Consider the following 21,485-nt stretch of genomic DNA (forward strand, 5'->3'; position numbering starts at 1 on the left):
TAACAAGCATAATGCACTTCCAGATAAGAGTGTTAGATATAGCATTAGGGTTAACACCTAATTGAAGATTCGGCATTGAAAGAACAAGAAGAGACTAATGAGAGAGAATTTCACCAGAGTGATAACAGACCCAGAAATATGAGCAATTCCAAATCTCCAAGGGCTAAATATTGCTTGAAGTTATCCATGAGTAAAGGGCAGGCAAAAAAAGAAGGAGCATTCAGAAACCTGGGCTCCCAAAGAGGTTACAAAATAAGAGGTTTCTGACTTCAGAAAAGAGACAGATGTATTTAAATGAAATTTATTCTCTCTGTCTCTTTCTGTCTCTGTGTCTCTGGCTGTCTGTCTCTCACACATACATAGTTTTAACTTCTCTGTTCCTTCTATTGTTCAACTGCTCATTGCTTTTTTTAATGTTACTAGATTTTCTATAACCATTCTATAAGGAACATGTCTATGAATGTTCTTAATATTCTTTTGGACTTCTAACAATGATTTTAAAAAAAAAAAAGCTCAGCCTTAAAACTATAAAATGGTGTGACAAATGCTCAGTAAGCAATGTCCAAAGAAAGACTGGAGCTTAAAGTTTTGTTTATCAAATAATGGAGTATCATCTCAAGTGAAACGAATACAAATATTTCTCCACTCTGTGTAGTATTACTGTTTCTCATGGGGGCATAGTTAAATAACAATCCTTATCTACAGCAAATCAAAGCTGTGAAGGTATTAATTTTAAGTTGGAATTTCAAAAAAGGAAACAAACAAACCCGCACCCGTCTTAAAGCAAGCAATTCACTTGAAGTTCTATACACATTCATGAGCTGATATAGAAATAAAATACACACTATTTTCAGCTGATATACAAATTTTAAATGGCCATTCGCTCAGTGAATCTCTATTATCAAGTACTGCTGTGTGGAATTTTAGCTTGCCAGTATCCAAACATAAATTTGCTATTGTTCTCCATTTGTTTCATGTGATATTTAGATGTTACTACTTGCATGTTGCCTTTATGTTTCATATATATGCTTTGTTCCCCCAAATGCATGCATTTGCCTTCTTTTATAACACTCCAGAAGCACCTAGTGGAATGTTTTACAAAAAATGCACAGTGACCAAAAACCGACTTAGAAATATCAAATAATGTTATATTCCTTCTCTTAAGTAGTCAGATAACATCTAGCACATAAATATCAATTTTTAAAACCAGACCCAGACTACAGTGAGGCCAATGCGGTGTACAGGGTGTATGTTCAATGAGACACTCATTCTCAGTGAAAGTTTGACACTTTTGTGACCCTGAGAGCAAGAACCTCCTTAAATTTTGTGCCCAAGCTGCCTCATTTGCCTCACCCTAGTCCAAGGTCTGTCTTTAAAAGTGCCAGCATGTCTATAGTAGTATTTGTATGTTTAAAATGACATTTTTGAAACAAAGAAAAAATGATTTCTTATGAAAACTTTAAGAAGAATGCATCAAAGAACTTTGCCTGAATAAGTCTCAGTGTTTCTCTGGCAGGTCTCATAGCCATTCCCAAACATCTGCTCACCTTTGCCTTCGGCTTTCAGCTTCTTGACACAGGACTAGTTCCTAATTGCCACCTGCTTGTGCAGCTCATGTGCTTTAAGCCTTGTCATCCTTTCCCAATTCTTGCTGTTCCTCCGGGACCAAGAGTAAGATAGAAGAGATTCTTTGTATTCTTAAGACATTACATTTAAATATATTTTTGGCATTTTCCCCTTTCTCAGATTTTCTCTTCATAGTCAAGGTGTTTCACATCCCAAATGAAAATATTGAACAATATCTATTCATAAATGCTAAAGTGAAGATAATAATAATGCAATTATAATTAACATGATATTAAACCCACGATACTACTTGACAAAATCACTGACCCACATGTGCTTAGGAAGATGTTGGATTTGCTTTTGTAGTAGAAGGTTACAACATGGTTCCTTCTTCACATTCTTCTTATGCAATGGAGAAGTACTCAGTAAAATAATACAAAACTAATTGTTGCAAACTAAGACTGAAGCTGTGATCTTGCTATTGTTGCCCTGAGTGGGGAAAACATGAGCTATCATGATGGCATCATGTAATGTTTTTAGTTTTCTCTTCTTTTTACTTTTGGCCCTTCCTTTATTTATGGCACTGTAAGATGATCCAGTCTGATCTTGAACATTTCTTGTCCCAGTCTCCGCTCAACTATATCTTCAAGGGGCCCTGGTTCCCTCATTGGAGAATGATGTTAGAAAACAAGATCTGGATAGTACGTGTGCTCATTGCTACTAGGGTGCTGTTGCTTCTTGACCTCCTCCCGAGGCAGGAGGTAGATGTGCCCCAGGCTGAGCAGCTGGAATCTGTCCCCTGTGGACAGATTCTCCAAGATAAAGATAATGGCAGGAGCAAGGAAGAGCTGAGTCCTACTTGGATAGAAGATAAAGAGACCACATATTTCTCATTTTTGAGGTCAGGGAGACCTCCCAGACTACACATGCACAGGAAAGCTCCTTGGGGGTCAAAAGGGAGGGGGCGCCACCTCATAATATGTGTTGTTGACCTTCCTATAGGCCTCTGCACTGGAATCCATCTTGGCTAAAATATGTGCACACATGTCGGGAGGGACCTACGACAGGTCAGGTGTGGAAAAAGAAACCAGATAACTAGCCAAAGGTAAACAAAGACCCAGAAGAACTGCCCTATATAAATGATTTAACCACCTCATTATTGCGTTCCTCCTCATTAGGGAGGAAGCCCACATCCTTTCTCTCCAGGTGTGTATCTCTGTCTTGCTTCTGTCTTAAATAAACAAACAGTTTCTCTCTGTGCTCTTCCACTTGTTGTGCTATGTCTCTAACAATAAACTTTGTACCTGTTTCTACAGTTTTTGCCTCCTTGAGAAATTCATTTTTCACCGGGGGCAAGAGCCAGGGAAACTTTGCTGCTAGCCTCTAGGCCCTGGTGGTCTAGAGGCTAAGGTTCCTGGTTTTCACACAGGCTTCCCAGGTTCAATTCCTGGGCAGGGAACTAAGATCTTGCTTCAAGCCACTGCCACCTCGAGATCATTAAGTTAACAAAGCAAAGGGCTGTAGATTTGCATAATAAACAATGTGTATACAAATATCTAAAAATATTTCTATATGCAGTCATCTGTATCTATATAGTAAGCTAAACATGAGTTCATACTGACGTGTCCAACTCTAATCCATCACCACATGCATCATTCGGGCTTCCTTCCCTTGCTTAACTATGAACTTCCACTCCAATAGGGACAATCCTGGCTCTCCCCATTCGCTCTCTATTTAATGGTTCATTTCCTGTGTACACGTATAAAAAATATCATAGTTGTTAACCCATACCCCCACAGGAAAGAATTTTATCAACTAGAGCTTAGTGCTTCTGTACAGCTTCTTTTGCCTTTAGCGTACAGATACCACTCATTTCCAAATTTACTTAGTTCTGCAACTTATTCCCCCACCTCCTTCAGTGAGGTCGTTTTATATATTTGTAATATAGTTAGCTGGTTTTGTCACATTCTGCCTTCCACCCTGGGATTTCCCTGAGCTCACAAAGGATGTTTTTTTAAATTTGCATACATTAAGATTAACTCCTGGGCTTCCCTGGTGGCACAGTGGTTGAGAGTCCACCTGCCGAGGCAGGGGACACGGGTTCGTGCCCCGGTCCGGGAAGATCCCACATGCCGCAGAGCGGCTGGGCCTGTGAGCCATGGCTGCTGAACCTGCGCATCCGGAGCCTGTGCTCCGCAACGGGAGAGGCCACAACAGTGAGAGGCCCGCGTACCGCAAAAAAAAAAAAAAAAAAAAGATTAACTCCTGTGCTTAGAAGTTCAATGAGTTTTGACAAAAAAAGTGTCATGTATTCACACTTACAGTATCATATCCAATAGTTCTATTCTCAATAATTCCCTGTGCTTCACCTATTCAATACTCCTCACCTCCCTTCAGTCCTCTGGTAACCACTGATTTTTACTACCTCTATATGTCATATAATGGGAATCATAAAGTATGTAACCAGCCATTTTCAAGGACACAACCTTGAGAGAGCAGTGTGTTAAGACTATCTGAACTGAATTCGTGGGTGAACCCCTTTAAGTCGTCTATAGAAACTTAAGATTCTGGCAGGAGGGTATGAAGATATACTCGCCTTTGCCTGTCTAAAATCAGCCTCAAGAAGAGACAGATGGATTTAGAATCTCATTAAAGGTTTTGGAGCTAACAAGTGGCAGAGCTGAAATTTGAATCCAAGGAATTTCACAAAATGAACTTGGCTTTCTTAACTGCTAAGTTATACTCTACACATTCTTAAATTCCTAGTGCACTCCCCATGTGAAGGACTGCGACCCATGTACAATTGTTTGAGCAGCTTCTACTCACCTATCTTCAAGATCATTGGTTCCTTCCTTGACTGTGCTAAAAACGTCAAACCCATGTGGCTGGCAGGGGTTTGGTGCTCCAGCCGGGTGTCACGCCTGCATCTCTGATGTGGAAGAGCTGAGTTCAGCACATTGGTACATCAAATATCTCCTGGCCCCTCATAATATCAATCAGCAAGAGCTCTCCCAGAGATCTCCATCTCAACGCTAAGACCAAGCTCCACTCAACGACCAGCAAGCTCCAGTGCTGGACACCCTATGCCAAACAACTAGCAAGACAGGAACACAACCCCACCCATTAGCAGAGAGGCTGCCTAAAATCATAATAAGGTCACAAAACACACCACCAGACATGGTCCTGCCCAACAGAAAGACAAGATCCAGCCTCATCCACCAGAACAGGTACTAGTCCCCTCCACCAGGAAGCCTACACAACCCACTGAACCAACCTTAGCCACTGGGGACAGACACCAAAAACAGCGGGAACTACGAACCTGCAGCCTGCGAAAAGGAGACCCCAAACACAGTAAGTTAAGCAAAATGAGAAGACACAGAAATACACAGCAGATGAAGGAGCAAGGTAAAAACCCACTAGACCTAACAAATGAAGAGGAAACAGGCAGTCTACCTGAAAAATAATTCAGAGTAATTATAGTAAAGATGATCCAAAATCTTGGAAACAGGATGGAGAAAATACAAGAAATGTCTAACAATAACCTAGAAGAACTAAAGAGCAAACAGAAAATGATGAACAACACAATAAATGAAATTAAAAATTCTCTAGAAGGAATCAATAGCAGAATAACTGAGCCAGAAGAATGGATAGGTGCCCTGGAAGATAAAATAGTGGAAATAACTACTGCAGAGCAGAATAAAGAAAAAAGAATGAAAAGAATTGAAGACAGTCTCAGAGACCTCTGGGACAACATTAAATGCACCAACATTCGAAATATAGGGATCCCAGAAAAAGAAGAGAAAAAGAAAGGGACTGAGAAAATATTTGAAGAGATTATAGCTGAAAACTTCCCTAATAATGGGAAAGGAAATAGTCAATCAAGTCCAGGAAGCACAGAGAGTCCTATGCAGGAGAAATCCAAGGAGAAACATGCCAAGACACATATTAGTCAAACTACAAAAAATTAAATACAAAGAAAAAATTCTTAAAAGCAGCAAGGTAAAAGCAACAAATAACATACAAGGGAATACCCATAAAGTTAACAGTTGATCTTTCAGCAGAAACTCTGTAAGCCAGAAGGGTGTGGAAGGAAATATTTAAAGTGATGAAAGGAAAAAATCTACAACCAAGATTACTCTACCCAGAAAGGATCTCATTCAGATTCGACAGAGAAATTAAAACCTCTACAGACAAGCAAAAGCAAAGAGAATTCAGCACCACTAAACCAGCTTTACAACAAATGCTAAAGGAACTTCTCTAGGCAGGAAACACAAAAGAAGGAAAAGACCTACAATAACAAACCCAAAACAATTAAGAAAATAGTAATAGGAATGTACATATCGATACTTACCTTAAATATAAATGGATTAAATGCTCCAACCAAAAGACATAGACTGGCTGAATGGATAAAAAAACAAGACCCATATATATGCTGTCTACAAGAGACCCACTTCAGACCTAGGGACACATACAGACTGAAAGTGAGGGGATGGAAAAAGATATTCCATGCAAATGGAAATCAAAAGAAAGCTGGAGTAGCAATACTCATATCAGATAGAATAGACTTTAAAACAAAGACTGTTACAAGAGACAAAGAAGGACACTACATAATAACCAAGGGATCAATCCAAGAAGAAGATATAACAATTGTAAATATTTGTGCACCCAGCATAGGAGCCCCTCAATATATAAGGCAAATGTTAACAGCCATAAAAGGGGAAATTGACAGGAACACAATCATAGTAGGGGATTTTAACACTTTCACCAATGGACAGATCATCCAACATGAAAATAAATAAGGAAACTCAAACTTTAAATGATACATTAAAAACATGGACTTAATTGAAATTTATAGGACATTCCATCCAAAAACAACAGAATACACTTTCTTCTCAAGTGCTCTTGGAACATTCTCCAGGATAGAACATATTGTGGGTCACAAATCAAGCCTTGGTAAATTTAAGAAAACTGAAATCATATCAATCATCTTTTCTGACCACAACTCTACGAGACTAAATTTCAATTACAGGGAAAAAAAACTAAAAAATTAAAACACATGGAGGCTAAACAATATGCTACTAAACAACCAAGAGATCACTGAAGAAATCAAAGAGGAACTCAAAAAACACCTAGACACAGATGACAATGAAAATACAATGACCCAAAACCTATGGGATGCAGCAAAAGCAGTTCTAAGAGCGAAGTATATAGTGATACAACGCTACCTCAGGAAACAAGAAAAATCTCATATAAACGACCAAAAATTACACCTAAAGCAATTAGAGAAAGAAGAACAAAAAAACCCCCAAACTTAACAGAAGGAAAGAAATCATAAAAATCAGATCAGAAATAAATGAAAAAGAAATGAAGGAAACGATAGTAAAGATCAATAAAACTAAAAGCTGGTTCTTTTCTTTTTTTTTTTTTTTTTTTGCGGTACGTGGGCCTCTCACAGCTGCGGCCTCTCCCAATGTGGAGCACAGGCTCTGGACGTGAAGGCCCAGTGGCCATGGCTCACGGGCCCGCTGCTCTGTGGCATGCTGGACCCACCCCGACTGGGGCACGAACCCACGTCCCCCGCATCGGCAGGCAAACCCTCAACCACTGTGCCACCAGGGAAGCCCCTAAAACCGGGTTCTTTGAGAAGATAAACAAAATTGATAAACCGTTAGCCAGACTCATCAAGAAAGAAAGGGAAAAGACTCAAATCAATAGAATTAGAAATGAAAAAGGAGAAGTAACAACTGACACTGCAGAAATACAAAGGGTCATGAGAGATTACTATAAGCAACTACATGCCAATAAAATGGACAACCTGGAAGAAATGGACAAATTCTTAGAAAAGTACAGCCTTCTGAGACTGAACCAGGAAGAAATAGAAAATATAAACAGACCAATCACAAGCACTGAAATTGAAACTGTGATTAAAAATCTTCCAACAAACGAAAGCCCAGGACCAGATGGCTTCACAGGCGAATTCTTTCAAACATTTAGAGAAGAGCTAACACCTATCCTTCTCAAACTCTTCCAAAATATAGCAAGGGAGGAACACTCCCAAACTCATTGTACAAGCCCACCATCTCCGTGATACTAAAACCAGACAAGTATGTCACCAAAAAAGAAAACTACAGGCCAATATCACTGATGACTATAGACACAAAAATCCTCAACACAATACTAGCAAACAGAATCTAACAGCACATTAAAAGAATCATGCACCATGATCAAGTGGGGTTTATCCCAGGAATGCAAGGATTTTTCAATATATGTAAATCAATCAATGTGATAAGCTATATTAACAAATTGAAGGATAAAAAGCATATCACCATCTCAATAGATGCAGATAAAGCTTAAAACAAAATTTAACACCCATTTATGATTAAAAAACCCTCCAGAAAGCAGGCATAGAGGGAACTTACCACAACATAATAAAGACCATAAATAACAAACCCACAGACAGCATCATCCTCAATGGTGAAAAACTGAAACCATTTCAACTAAGATCAGGAACAAGACAAGGTTGCCCACTCTCACCACTCTTATTCAACATAGTTTTGGAAGTTTTAGCCACAGCAATCAGAGAAGAAAAAGAAATAAAAGGAATCCAAATATGAAAAGAAGAACTAAAGCTGTCACTGTTTGCAAATGACATGATCCTATACATAGAAAATCCTAAGGGCTTCCCTGGTGGTGCAGTGGTTGAGAGTCCTCCTGCCGATGCAGGGGACATGGGTTCGTGCCCCGGTCTGGGAGGATCCCACATGCCACGGAGTGGCTGGGCCCATGAGCCATGGTTGCTGAGCCTGCACGTCCGGAGCCTGTGCTCCACAATGGGAGAGGCCACAGTGGTGAGAGGCCCGTGTACCGCAAAAAAAAAAAAAAAAAAAGAAAATCCTAAAGATGCTACCAGAAAAGTACTAGAGCTAATCAATGAATTTGGTAAAGTAGCAGGATACAACATTAATTCACAGAAATCTCTTGCATTCCTATACACTAATGATGAAAAAGCTGAAAGAGAAATTAAGAAAACACTCACATTTACCACTGCAACAAAAAGAATAAGATACCTAGGAATAAACCTACCTAAGGAGACAAAAGCCCTGTATGGAGAAACCTATAAGACACTGATGGGGCTTCCCTGGTGGCGCAGTGGTTGGCAGTCCGCCTGCCGACGTAGGGCACGTGGGTTCGTGCCCCGGTCCGGGGGGATCCCACGTGCCGTGGCGCGGCTGCGCCCGTGGGACATGGTTGCTGGGCCTGCGCGTCCGGGGCCTGTGCTTCGCAACAGGAGGGGCCGCAGCGGTGAGAGGCCCACGTACCGCAAAAAAAAAAAAAAAAAGACACTGATGAAAGAAATTAAAGATGATACAAACAGATGGAGAGATATACCATGTTCTTGGATTGGAAGAATCAACATTGTGAAAATGACTCTACTACCCAAAGCAACCTACAGATTGAATGCAATCCCTATCAAAGTACCAATGGCATTTTTCACAGAACTAGACCAAAAAATTTCACAATTTGTATGTAAATACAAGAGACCCTGAGTAGGCAAATCAATATTGAGAAAGAAAAACAGCTGAAGCAATCAGGCTCCTGGACTTCACACTATACTACAAAGCTGCAGTTATCAAGACAGTATGGTACTGGCACAAAAACCAAAATATAGATCAATGGAACAGGATAGAAAGCCCAGAGTTAAACCCATGCACATATGGTCACTCTATTTTTGATAAAGGAGGCAAGAATATACAATGGAGAAAAGGCAGCCTCTTCAATAAGTGGTGCTGGGAAAACTGGACAGCTCCTTGTAAAAGAATGAAATTAGAACACTCCCTAACACCATACACAAAAATAAACACAAAATGGATTAAAGACATGAATATAGCCCAGACACTATTAAACTCTTAGAGGAAAACCTAGGCAGAACACTCTATGACAAAAATCACAGCAAGATCCTTTTTGACTCACCTCCTAGAGAAATGGAAATAAAAAGAAACATAAACAAATGGGACCTAATGAAACTTAAAAGCTTTTGCACAGCAAAGGAAACCATAAACAAGACCAAAAGACAACCCTCAGAATGGGAGAAAATATTTGCAAGTGAAGCAACTGACAAAGGATTAATCTCCAAAATTTACAAGTACCTCATGCAGCTCAATATCCAAAAAACAAACAACCCAATCCAAAAATGGGCAGAAGGCCTACACAGACATTTCTCCAAAGAAGATATACAGGTTGCCAACAAACACATGAACGAATGCTCAACATCAGTAATCATTAGAGAAATGCAAATCAAAACTACAATCAGATATCACCTCACACCTTTCAGAATGGCTATCATCAAAACATCTACAAACAATAAATGCAGGAGAGTGTGTGGAGAAAAGGGAATCCTCTTGCACTGTTGGTGGGAAGGTAAATTGATACAGTCACTATGGAGAACAGTATGGAAGTTCCTTTAAAAAGTAAAAATAGAACTACCATATGACCCAGCAATCCCACTCCTGGGCATATATCCTGAGAAAACCATAATTCAAAAAGGGTCATGTATCACAATGTTCATTGCAGCTCTATTTACAATAGCCAGGATATAGAAGCAACCTAAGTGTCCATTGACAGATGAATGGATGAAGAAGATGTGGCATATATATATACAGTGGAATCTTACTCAGCCATAAAAAGAAACGAAATTGAGTTATTTGTAGTGAGGTGGATGGACCTAGAGTCTGTCATACAGAGTGAAGTAAGTCAGAAAGAGAAAAACAAATACCGTGTGCTAACACACATATATGGAATCTAAAAAAAATATGGTTATGAAGAACCTAGCAGCAGGACAGGAATAAAGCTGCAGATGTAGATAATGGACTTGAGGACATGGAGAGGGGGAAGGGTAGCCTGGGACAAAGTGAGAGAGTGATATGGACTTATATATACTACCAAATGTAAAATAGATAGCTAGTGGGAAGCAGCCGCATAGCACAGGGAGATCAGCTTGGTACTTTGTGACCACCTAGAGGGGTGGGATAGGGAGGGTGGGAGGGATGGAGACACAAGAGGGAAGACATATGGGGATATATATAAATGTATAGCTGACTCACTATGTTATAAAGCAGAAACTAACACACCATTGTAAAGCAATTATACTCCAATAAAGATGTTAAAAATAAATAAATAAAGTGAATTGCAAGCCATTGTTAGCACTGAATAGAGAATAGACATTGGCTACTTTCGCAGCAGTTGAAAAGCTCCCAGTGGTCCTGCATAGCTCTGAGCACAAGCCATGCAGCAACTGGACATTCCATATGTAATGTCAGCTGAAGCTCCCTAGAGAGTGTTTGAGTCTCAATACAGAGGCTTCAGTCCAAAATAATCTGACCAGTTAAAAATACATAAAACAGAGCCCCCCCAAAAAAAAGAAAAAAAAGAGAGAGAGAAGAAAGAAAAGAAAACAACCAAACAAAAAAATACCCAGAGTCATATAAAAATGAGGTGGCTATACAGAGTAGAAACAGGGAAAATAAGATTTTGAAGCCAGGCTTTGGTAACAATTTTCTATATGGCTTTAGCCAATCGCCAAAGGTGAATAAAAGGTCTATGACTGTTAATCTGAGTTAATTCCACTGGAAAAACAATTCCTTCTTAATTTCCAAGCCCCTGAGGCAGGGGTTTCAGCTTGTTTTAGCCTCTAATAGTCTGGATATTGCTTTAGATCTCTGAGATATTTTTTATTGTTTTAAAATGTTATTGCTTAGTAAAATCATGTTATTTGTAAAATGAAATCAAGCAATATAGGAAGATAAGGGATGACAATAAAAATCCCTTGAAATTCTAACTGTCGTAGCTTTTAGGAATGGATTTCATGTGACAGCATGTTTCTTTTCCTATTCAAATCTCCTTCATCCTTCAAAGTAGAGCTGTGGTTCTACCTCTTCTGAGAAACCCTCTGTGATTAGATTGCTTACCTCTCACCTGTCTTTGCTTTTGATTAAGTTCTAAAAAATAATGGAAACATTCTTCAGTTAGACATTCATTAGATATAATTTATTTCTATTTTCCCTAAAAGAATGTAAGCTGCTCAAGTCAGAACATATTTTTACCTCATTTACAATATCTTATGTAGTAGTGATAATGCAGGAGACATTCAATAAGTCAATAATTGTTTACTTGTTTTGTACTACTCTTTTCTGTCACTGGGTTGACGTGCCTCTTAACAAAATAGCTTCAACAGAGGAGGTCAGCAGAAGACCTAGACCAGCAACCTCAGTCCCTCAATAGTAAGCAAAGAATTGCAAACCATCCCCTTTAAGTGTAAGCACAAAGCAAAAATTTATTGAAACAAAGATACACTCTCAGAGAGAGAGAGAGAGAGAGAGAGAGAGAGCAGGCTGTTTCTGTGAATTGAAAGCCGCATCCTTATACAGGCTTAAGGGCACTTTGTGTGTGTGTGTGTACAAGTTTTTATTTGAACACCTACATACAGTATTTGGGTATACACATAAGAGTTGAAAATGCTGGGTCATTTGGTAATTTTATTTTAAGCTTATTTAGGAACTGTCAAACTGTTTTTCACAGTGGCCACACCATTTTACATTCCCAGCAACAATTTCTAAGGGTTCCAATTTCTCCACATTCACCAACACTCTTTTTGGAGTGACAGGGAATCATTATTTGATTGACACTCCTGAGTTTTGGAACAAGTTTACTGCTGCACATGCTATCACCCTTGACTCGCTAAGAAATGTCCACCGGGGGGGGTGCTGGGGGGAAAAACCACATGTAGATTTTATTTTTTTATATTTTATTTATTTATTTATACAGCAGGTTCTTATTAGTTATCCATTTTATGCATGTAAGTGTATATGTGTCAATCCCAATCTCCCAATTCACCACACCACCACCACCCCCGTCACTTTCCCCCCTTGGTGTCCATACGTTTGTTCTCTACATCTGTGTCTCTATTTCTGCCCTGCAAACCAGTTCATCTGTACCATTTTTCTAGATTCCACATATATGCGTTAATATACGATATTTGTTTTTCTCTTTCTGACTTACTTCACTCTGTATGACAGTCTCTAGATCCATCCACGTCTCAACAAATGGCCCAATTTCATTCCTTTTTATGGCTGAGTAATATTACATTGTATATATGTGCCACAACTTCTTTATCCATTCTTCTGTCGATGGGCATTTAGGTTGCTTCCATGACCTGGCTATTGTAAATAGTGCTGTATTACACTATGTAATACAACATGTATTACTTGACCATAGGTGCGTGGGTTTACCTCTGGGCTTTCTATCCTGTTCCATTGATCTATATTTCTGTTTTTGTGCCAGTACCATATCATCTTGAATACTGTAGCTTTGTAATATAGTCTGAAGTCAGGGAGTCTGATTCCTCCAGCTCCGTTTTTTTCCTTCAAGACTGCTTTGGCTATTTGGGGTCTTTTGTGTCTCCATACAAATTTTAATGTTTTTTGTTGTAGTTCTGTAACAAATGCCATTGGTAATTTGATAGGGATTGCATTGAATCTGTAGATCGCTTTGGTAGTATAGTCATTTTCACAATAATTCTTCCAGTCCAAGAACATGGTATATCTCTCCATCTGTTTGTATAATCTTTAATTTCTTTCAGCTGTGTCTTATAGTTTTCTGCATACAGGTCTTTTGTCTCTCTAGGTAGGTTTATTCCTAGGTATTTTATTCTTTTTGTTGCAATGGTAAATGGGAGTGTTTCCTTACTTTCTCTTTCAGATTTTTCATCATTAGTGTATAGGAATGCAAGAGATTTCTGTGCATTAATTTTGTATTCTGCAAGTTTACCAAGTTCATTGATAAGCTCTAGTAGTTTTCTGGTGACATCTTTAGGATTCTCTATATATAGTATCCTGTCATATGCAAACAGTGACAGGTTTACTTCTTCTTTTCCAATTTGTATTCCTTTTATTTCTTTTTCTTCTCTGATGGCAATGGCTAGGACTTCCAAAACTATGTTGAATAATATTGGTGAGAGTGGACATCCTTGTCTTGTTCCTGGTCTTAGAGGAAATGCTTTCATTTTTTCACCATTGGGAATGATGTTTGCTGTGGGTTTGTCATATATGGCCTTTATTATGTTGAGGTAAGTTCCCTCTGTGCCGACTTTCTGGAGAATTTTTATCATAAATGGGTGTTGAATTTTGTCAAAATCCTTTTCTGCATCTATTGATATAATCATACGGTTTTTCTGCTTCAGTTTATTAATATGGCATATCACATTGGTTGATTTGCACATATTGAAGAATCCTGGCATCCCTGGGATAAATCTCACTTGATTATGGTGTATGATCCTTTTAAAGTGTTGTTGGATTCTGTTTGCTAGTATTTTGTTGAGGATTTTTGTATCTATATTCATCAGTGATATTGGTCTGTAATTTTTTTTTTTGGTAGTATCTTTGGTTTTGGTATCAGGGTGATGGTGGCCTCATAGAATGAGTCTGGGAGTGTTCCTTCCTCTGCAATTTTTTGGAAGAGTTTGAGAAAGATGGGTGGTAGCTCTTCTCTAAATGTTTGATAGACTTCACCTGTGAAGCCCTCTGGTCCTAGACTTTTGTCTGTTGGAAGATTTTTTTTTTTTTTTTTTTTTTTTTTTTGCTGTACGCGGGCCTCTCACTGCTGTGGCCTCTCCCGTTGTGGAGCACAGGCTCCGGACACACAGGCTCCGCGGCCATGGCTCGCGGGCCCAGCCGCTCCGCGGCATGTGGGATCTTCCGGGATCGGGGCACAAACCCGTGTCCCCTGCATCGGCAGGCGGACTCTCAACCACTGCGCCACCAGGGAAGCCCTGTTGGAAGATTTTTAATCACAGTTTCATTACTTGTGATTGGCCTGTTCATATTTTCTAATTCTTCCCGGTTCTATCTTGGAAGGTTATACTTTTCTAAGAATTTGTCCATTTCTTCCAGGTTGTCCATTTTATTGGCATAGAGGTGCTTGTAGTAGTCTCTTAGGATGCTTTGTATTTCTGCGTGTCTGTTGTAACTTCTCCTTTTTCATTTCTAATTTTATTAATTTGAGTCCTCTCCCTCTGTTTCTTGATGAGTCTAACAGTTTATCAATTTCGTATATATTCTCAAAGAACCAGCTTTTAGTTTTATTGATCTTTGTTATTGTTTTCTTTGTTTCTACTTCATTTATTTCTGCTCTGATCTTTATGATTTCTTTCCTTCTGCTAACTTTGGGTTTTGGTTGTTCTTCTTTCTCTAGTTCCTTTACGTGTAAGGTTAGACTGTTTCTCTGAGATTCTTCTTGTTTCTTGAGGTAGGCTTGTATTGCTATAAACTTCCCTCTTAGAACTGCTTTTGTTGCATCCCCTGGGTTTTGGATCATCGTGTTTTCATTGTAAGTTGTGTCTAGGTATTTTTTGATTTCCTCTTTGATTTCTTCAGTGATCTCTTGGTTATTTAGTACCATGTTGTTTAGCCTCCATGTGTTTGTGTTTTTTACGTTTTTTTCCCTGTAATTGATTTCTAATCTCATAACGTTGTGGTCAGTAAAGACGCTTGATATGATTTCAGTTTTCTTAAATTTACTGAGGCTTGATTTGTGACCGAAAATGTGATCTACCCTGGAGAATGTTCCATGCACAGTTGAGAACAAAGTGTAATCAGCTGTTTTTGGAGGGAATGCCCTATAAATATCAATTAAATCTATCTGGTCTATTGTGTCATTTAACGCTTGTGTTTCCTTATTAATTTTCTGTTTGGATCATCTGTCGATTGGTGTAAGTGAGGTGTTAAAGTCTCCCACTATTATTGTTTTACCCTTGATTTCCTCTTTTATAGCTGTTAGCAGTGCCTTATGTATTGAGGTGCTCCTATGTTGGGTGCATATATATTTATAATTGTTATATCTTCTTCTTGGATTGATCCCTTGATCATTATGTAGCATCCTTCCTTGTCTTTTGTAACATTCTTTATTTTAAAGTTTATTTTATCTGATATGATTATTGCTACTCCAGCTTTCTTTTGATTTCTATTTGCATGGAATATCTTTTACCATCCCCTCACTTTCAGTCTGTATGTGTCCCTAGGTCTGAAGTGGGTCTCTTGTAGACAGCATATATATGGGTCTTGTTTTTGTATCCATTCAGCAAGCCTGTGTCTTTTTGTTGAAGCATTTAATCTATTCACTTTTAAGGTAATTATCAATATGTAAGTTCCTATTACCATTTTCTTAATTGTTATGGGTTTGTTTTTATAGGTCCTTTTCTTCTCTTGTGTTTCCCACTTAGTGAAGTTCCTTTAGCATTTGTTGTAGAGCTGGTTTGGTGGTCTGGAATTCTCTTAGCTTTTGCTTGTCTGTAAAGCTTTTGATTTCTCCATCAAATCTGAATGAGATCCTTGCCAAGTAGAGTAATCTTTGTTGTAGGTTCTTCCCTATCATCACTTTAAATATGTCATGCCACTCCCTTCTGGTTTGTAGAGTTTCTGCTAAGAAATCATCAGTAAACCTTATGGGAGTGCCCTTGTATGTTATTTGTTATTTTTCCCTTGCTGCTTTCAATAATTTTTCTTCTTTAAAATTTTTTGCCAGTTTGATTACTATGTGTCTTGGCATGTTTCTCCTTGGGTTTATCCTATATGGGACTCTCTGCACTTCCTGGACTTGGGTGGCTATTTCCTTTCCCATGTTAGGGAAGTTTTCGACTATAATCTGTTCAAATATTTTCTCAGGTCTTTTCTCTCTCCCTTCTCCTTCTGGAACCCTTATAATGAGAATGTTATTGTGTTTAATGTTGTCCCAGAGGTCTCTTAGGCTGTCTTCATTTCTTTTCATTCTTTTTTCTTTATTCTGTTCCACAGCTGTGAATTCCACCATTCTGTCTTCCAGGTCACTTATCCTTTCTTCTGCCTCAGTTATTCTGCTATTGATTCCTTCTAGTGTATTTTTCATGTCAGTAACTGTATTGTTCATCTCTGTTTGTTTGTTCTTTAATTCTTCTAGGTGTTTGTTCTTTAATTCTTTTAGGTCTTTGTTAAACATTTCTTGCATCTTCTATTCTTTGCCTCCATACTTTTTCTGAGGTCCTGGGTCATCTTCACTATCATTATTCTGAATTCTTTTCCTGGAAGATTGCCTATGTCCACTTCATTTAGTTGTTCTTCTAGGGTTTTATCTTGTTCCTTCATCTGGTATATAGTCCTCTGCCTTTTCATTTTGTCTATCTTTCTGTGAATGTGGTTTCTGTTCTATAGGCTGAAGAATTGTTATTCTTCTTGCTCCTGCTGTCTGCCATCTGGTGGATGAGGCTATCTAAGAGACTTGTGCGAGTTTCCTGATGGGAGGGACTGGTGATGGGTAGCGCTGGCTGTTGCTGTGGTGGGCAGAGCTCAGTAAAACTTTAATCTGCTTGTCTGCTGATGGGTGGGGCTAGGTTCCTTCCTTGTTAGTTTTTTGTCCTGAGGTCACCCAGCACTGGAGACTACCAGCTCTTTGGTGGGCTGAATTGTGGACCCTGGGAGTGCCCATTCCAAGGAGCACGTCCCAGAACTTCTGCTGTCAGTGTCCTCATCCCCATGGTGAGTCACAGCCCCCCCATCCTCTGCAGGAGACCCTCCAACACTAGGCTGTAGTTCTGGTTCAGTCTCCTGTGGGGTCACTGCTCCTTCCCCTGGGTCGTAGTGCACACACTACTTTGTGTTTGCCTTCCTAGAGTGGAGTATCTGTTTTCCCTAGTCCTGTCAGAGTCCAGCAATCAAATCCCGCTAGACTTCAAAGTCTGATTCTCTAGGAATTCCTCCTCCCATTGCTGGACTCCCAGGTTGGGAAGCCTGACATGGGGCTCAGAACCTTCACTCCAGTGGGTGGACTTCTGTGGTATAAGTGTTCTCCAGTTTGTGAGTCACCCACCCAGCAGTTATGGGATTTGATTTTATTGTGATTGCGCCCCTCTTACCATCTATTTGTCGCTTCTCCTTTGTCTTTGGATATAGGGTATCTTTTTTGGTGAGTTCCAGTGTCTTCCTGTCAATGATTGTTCAGCAGTTAGTTGTGATTCCAGTGCTCTCACAAGAGGCAGTGAGAGCACATCCTTCTCTATGTAGATTTTATTATAATGATTATATAATGAGTTTGTGTTTACTATAGGTTATACGCCTTTCTGTTCTGGGCATGTGCATCCTGGGGAGGTTCCCTCGTGTTACTGTGCCCCTCTTTATCAGGAGATGCTGCCCACCACACGACCATAGTTTCACCTGTTCTGGGTGGGGTCAGGGGAGAGTCCCCAGATGGTTGGGTATAACTTGACTGCTCTTTCTTGTCTTTCTCACCACTGTCACCTCCTTGCTGCTAATGTCTGACTAACTACCTAACATTTCTACCTTAAGAATTTATAAGAGGAGGCAAAAGAAATAGGAATCTGAATATTTTAATCAGGTTTGAGATTTCCTTGAGATTTGGTAACAACTTCATCAGTTTACATTAACTGATGCACATTTTAAAACTATGTTTGGTTACATAGGACAGAAGTCCTAAAACTTTTTGGTCTAGGACCACTTCACACTCTTAAAAATTATTCAGGACTCCAAAGAGTTTTTGTTTTGGTGGGTTACATTTATCAATAATTACCATATTAGAAATTAAAACTGAAAAAGTTTTAAAACACAGGATATAGAACCACAGGTTTCATTAATCTCAAAGCAATGACATCACATATCAAGCAGCCTCTGGAAAACTCCACTGTACACTAGTGAGAGAATGAGAGTGAAAAAAGCAAATAATGCCTTCATACAATGATGAAAATATTTTGACCTTGTGGACTTTTGGAAAGGATCTTGGGGACCCGAGTTTTCCCCAGACCACACTCAGAATTGCTGCTCTAGATGAACTAAACTCAACACATCTGTTCAAAACTAATCATGGTATTTGGAGGTTTATGAAACAAAAAGGAACTGAAGGCATGGGGTATGGTCAAAAGGGTTTTATGTTCTAGTGCTCCTGTAGTCAGTTGGTTAGACCTATAGAAAAAGAGTATCCACTTGAAGGCTGGATTCTTCCTCAAAAAGCTAGGCTTCAAGGCTAAAAGACCATCTAGTCGATATTTCTCTACTGTGATACAAAGAACCCCACATCAGAATCATTAAGGATTTAAACTGCAGATAACTGTACTTCACTACAGATCAGCTAAATCAGAATCTTAGAGGTGGAGCCTGCAAACCTGCTATTTCAATAAGATCCCCAGATCCTCCACTTTCAGCTTTTAGAGAAATGAATTGATAAGTGCGTTTATTCAGGGGAAGAGTTCATCAGAAGAAAAGATCAGACTCTGGAGGGCCAGGCAATGGGAAAGTGTCTCTTCTAAGATTACTAGAAGATAATGGAGGAATCTCACTCAGGCATTAAAGTTTCAACAGCTCTATAGTCCTATCTGAAACAAAGTGATGAACCCTTCCAGAGGCACTGGGTCATTCTGCATATGGCCAAACAGAGCAAGTGGAGATATGGGCTATTGCATATTTCAGGTGACCTATGAACTTATTTATATCTGTGGTTCCTATTTTTTCTCTAAAGTAGCAAATCATTCAGAGAATCAATAAATCAAATCTGCACTATCAGGAAACCAAGCAACCTTCTTCTTTTCTTTTTTTTAAAGGCTTTCATTCTAATCATCACAGGGGTTTTCAGTGATTCTTGCTGTGCAACACAAGATTCTGAAATCTAATTAAGTATATAGTCAAATACAAAAATGCAGACTCTTTATTCTAACACAGCTGCCACATTAAAAACAACAATGGGTGAGATTTATGTAGCACCAACTGAAACATTTAAAGCATTTTACACCGTGGGTTTTTTTTTTTTAATACTGTGGTTAATCCTCCCCACCTTAATGATTCAGGAAATGAAGAACAGCCTTATGGGTAGGTGAAATAGGTGGCTACCTACACAGTGATATTTAAAATGTGTCCCCAAATCTTCTTGCCCCTGAAATATAACCCATGGTTTTATTAACCTAACATATGTACAGTGATTTACAGATCGCAAAGTGATTTCATATAATTATCCTATTTAATTTCCTCAACAGCCCTGAAATAGGTAAGAGGCATCATCATCCCCATTTTACATATAAGAAAGCTGAGTCAAATATGCACAAGGAAAGGGATTATATTTTAATCACCTAGTTTGTAACAGTCACTTTTCACACACGCTTTAATATAATTCTCTCTATAATCCTACTTCACAGATGAGGAGAATGAGGTTCAGAGAAGTTAAGCAACCTGCCCAAGGTCACAAAGCCAGTAAGTAGTAAAGCTGAGATTTGAACCCAGGTCTGTGTTCCTCTGATTCCAGAACCAAAACCCTTCAAAAATTGGCACATATGATTCATTTTTAATAAAGCTTGATAAAATGTTTTCAGCATGAATTTACAGTCTTAATTATAAGCAAGAAGAAACTAATCTAAAATAGTTTTTGTTTTTTAAACTTAGTGCTCAAGAAATTAAGTATGCCTTCAATTCCCTTGCATGTGTGTGTGTGTGTGTGTGTGTGTGTGTGTGTGTCTAATTGTTATAAACTTATGGTCTAATGGGTTACTGTAAAACAACTTTTTTCATTAACTTTCCTCATTTTACTTATTAGTCCATGTTTATATCTTAATTTATAATATATATCAATGTGAACATAAAATACATTAATTTTATTTTTTAATTAATATGTTTTCCTAATTCACAAAGGTATTCTCCAGAGTTATCATTAATAGCTCACTTGGACAACTCAACTATCCCCACCCCCACTTCACCCAAGACACACACACAATTAACTCTATATTCTCCCACTTGCTCCAATACTGGAAGATGGATGAGCTAATCATGATTATAAGCTCAGTCCCACCTTAGTGACATAGAAATAGTCTGAGCAACCCTATACCTGCAGTTCAAAAACTGAAAATCAATTTAATTTTAATACTGGTCATACTGAGCACATATTAAAATTAATTCATTAGTAATGATCACTCAGTGCTGTCCTATGACTAAGTTCTTTTCTCTGTCACCAACCCTATTCGATCCATGAGAGGACTTTTAGTCCTCATCCTCTTGCTGGACTGCCACCAAATGCCTAATCTTCAGTCACTTGCTACATTCCTGCATGGGCAGGCTTTCTGAGATGCATTGCAGTTTGTATGATTTCTTCATTGCAGAACTATATTAGGATGAGTGTCAGTGAGTACATGCATTAAATAAACTAAACTCGGATCTGGTACACATCTGGATCACATCTGAATCAGATGTTTTGATCTGAGCCACCTATGTGATTCACCTAGAACTACAGTCAGGAGGCCACGTGGTTGAATGAAAGAAATACGGGCTCTGGTGTCAGATTGTCTGTGTCTCAATATTGTCTGCTGTTTACTAGTTGTGGGACCTTGGAAAAAACTACTTAAACTTCTCCCTGTCTTTATCTTCATCCATAAAATAGATATAATAATAGTAACTGCCTTAAATGTTGGCTGTGAATATTAAATGAGACGAAATGTATTAAATATCTGGCATAGAGTAAGTAGTAAAAAAAAAATCTCAGTTTCCTTTTCCTTCTTCATTTTTCTCATCTGCCTTGCCCAGCTGTTACTTAATTTCTAGTTCTGACTCTCAGGAGATCAAGAAAAATTAGAGTGATCTGTTGAAGGAATTTCTGATAGCTTCTGATTTCTATAAGAAAATAATCTGTTTTGGAGTCATTGCCATAAATTACCTATTTAAAAATTTTTTTTTAAAGTCTGGAGCAAAGAACTTGAGAAAAGCAATAATGGTCTATTGATCTTCATACACATAGGTCCAACAGTGAGGCATGTGTCGTTAGTTGCTTTTGCCAGTACGGGTAGTGAAATAACCACACTCTCACCTGTTCACCCTTGTCATTTACCACATAGAGTTTGCAGGACAGCT

The sequence above is a fragment of the Mesoplodon mirus genome, assembly GCF_964341445.2.
Source record: "Mesoplodon mirus genome assembly, chromosome: X".
NCBI classification, from domain to species: Eukaryota; Metazoa; Chordata; class Mammalia; order Artiodactyla; family Ziphiidae; genus Mesoplodon; species Mesoplodon mirus.